This window comes from Pteropus alecto, unplaced genomic scaffold, assembly GCF_000325575.1.
Source record: "Pteropus alecto unplaced genomic scaffold, ASM32557v1 scaffold71, whole genome shotgun sequence".
Taxonomy (NCBI): domain Eukaryota; kingdom Metazoa; phylum Chordata; class Mammalia; order Chiroptera; family Pteropodidae; genus Pteropus; species Pteropus alecto.
In genome coordinates, this window is record NW_006433024.1 from 8,370,927 (window position 1) to 8,373,583 (window position 2,657).

Genomic DNA, 2,657 nt, shown 5'->3' on the forward strand with positions numbered 1-2,657 from the left:
CTGTTATTTTCCGAGGTGTGCTGTGTTTTCTCTGTTGGTTTCACCTTCTCCTGTACTTTTCAGGATCCATTCTCTGCCTTACATGCCCTCATATGAGTCCCAAGAAGCTGAATCCTACAGAGGGACTCAGGGCTCTTTTATCAGCTGATTCCCATTTGGGTTTGGTCAATGACAAGGACCAAGAAGAACTTGGAGGTGGAAAGGAAAGAGAGGTTAGATTTCTTTCCTATTCCTTCCTGATGCACATTTTTGGTTTTGTTTATATCCTGTGTCCACAGCTCCTGTCCAACAGTCTGTCTTCCATGAATCCCCTAACCCTACTCACACCTCTGTAAGCAGCCCTGTCATTGAAGTCCTTGAACCATTTGAGCTGGATTCTATTTTCTGCTAGGACTTTTGTTGATACCCAGATTAAACAGACAGTCTCTGTTTCTTGAACTTCCCCTAAATTAATATGATTTTATGACATTCTCATTATTTTAGTTGCCTTTATCAAGACACACTGTAGTTGGTCAAGTCCTTCCTAAAGAACAATCCAGATTTAATCTATTACTGCATCACTTTAGCCTCCATTGTTAATGATGTCTTTCCTCTATTAATTCATGCTGTATTTTTTCTGGGTTTTTTGTTTGTTTGCTTGTTTGTTTGACAGCTATATTATACTGGAGCTTCATCTGGAGCGTTCATTTAATTAAACTCTTAGATTTTTTTTCCATGTGACTTTCTCTTACAGCAGGTCTCCCTCATCTTATGTATTTTACTCTTCGTCAGAAGACTGAATTATTTAAAAGGCCTGGCACTAGTATTAACCTGCTGTTCCCAAATGGAGACAGAGCACAGGGTACAATATTTTAAAAACTCTTTCGAAAAAGAACATTTTAGATTATCTTGTCCTAGACTCTATTTGCTCTCAGAGACTGCGTTATAAAATTTTCATGAACCTTAACTTCTTTTGGCTTCTATGGCCTTGTCTGTCCTGGGTACTAACTGTGCTTTCCTGATTGTCTTGGTTTCTTTGACTACTTTTTTCCTTTTTTCTCCTCCTTTGGTTTAAGTGTTTTGCAGGTGTTCTCTCTAAAGAGAACCTTGAATCACTTCTTCCTTTGCGAAACAAAGAACACACACCTATTGAAGGCTTACTCTGTGCTAGGCACTGTGTAAGTCATTTTTCGATCGATCCTCACAAAAACCTTTGAAATATTTGTATTCTTATTTGATCAGTGAGGAACTTGCCATTATACACTAAGCAAACAAACAAACAAAACCACACACACACACACAAAACTAAAAAAAATTCTTCCTTATAGAGATGAGCCCGATGATGTAGAAGGTGGTCTCTTAGGACAGGTTGTCCTGGGTGATCTTGAACAGCCTCCCTGCCCCCATTGCTGCACAGTAATAAGGAAGGAAGTGTGTTGTATAGACAGATGGAGAAGTGGCTTTCCAGGAGTATGCTTAGCTACCGTTAGAGTTATTACTAACCAGCAGAGTCATTTCATAAGTATAATTGTCAAAGTGCCTTAATGGTAAGCCCATTGGGTAGAGGGTCCATTACTTATTTTTTTAAAAAGTTCTTAGTTTATTAATCCTCTTATAAAAAATCTGCTCAACTATCACAGTAACTGATGAATCTTCACTGCTCTTGTCTGATCTCCACTTCACTTTTTGCCAGCACCAACATTGGCCTTTACGGTCCCACTAACTTTCTTCTCTCTGTTCCTGCGTTCCTTTGACTATTTTCTTGAGGTCTTTTTCTTCTCATGCAGGCCATGTCTTACCAGTCTATGTTCAGGTTCATTTTTCTTTGCATAATCCAAAAAATCATAAATCATACCAAAACCAGTTGTCTTGCCACCACCAAAATGGGTTCTTAATCCAAATACAAAGATGGCATATGTTGTGGTCTCGTATATTTAGTTTTTCTTGATTTCTGTCTTAGGTACTATTGCCTTCCCAGGGTGAAGGATGTCAGTGACCATTTGTTTCTGTTGAAATTGTCTATTGGTCATGAATTTCCTAGTCTAGATAGTTACTGTGTCATTCATGATGACAGCTGACCCTCAAGCAGCCACAGAGGAAAAGAATCTATTTCTTATATTTCATAGGACAAGAAAATCCAATATTCTCCACATTAAAATAACTTTTATTATCTTTACCACATTAATATTTTGTTAAAGAATGAAAGAATATTATAGCATTATTGACAGGAGTTGCTGATATACAGATTAATGGGAAACATTGCTTTTTAAATACATATTTACCATGTTAATTCCTAAGAAAACTGAGGACAGAGAGGTAGAAAAATCCTGATGAACAAACATAAATTGAGTATAAGAACTAAAGCGAATTGTTTATAGTAAATGCATGTAAATAAATCTGGAATAATGTTATTTTCAAATTGTCAATAACTGCCACCCATTGATTGATAGAGTAGATTTTTATAACACATGATAAATATAATACTATATTTATACTGACCATTAAAATTGGCAAGCAATTTATAAGCTTCAAGATTTCAGTGTTTCTTGAAAAGTAAATTTAAGTGGGGAAAATAACACACATGCACAAGCATGGATACACACATACACAAAATAAAACATACTACGCCATGCCCACACTGTAATTTATCAACTGGGAAGGAAATTGGCATGTCTTTT

At 36.5% G+C, this 2,657-nt stretch overlaps 1 pseudogene; it reads right to left on the minus strand.

Annotated features, from left to right (window-relative positions):
- Nucleotides 1–1,658: 1,658 nt before the first annotated feature.
- On the minus strand, nt 1,659–2,045 carry LOC102898415 (annotated as a pseudogene).
- Between the last annotated feature and the right edge of the window lie 612 nt (nt 2,046–2,657).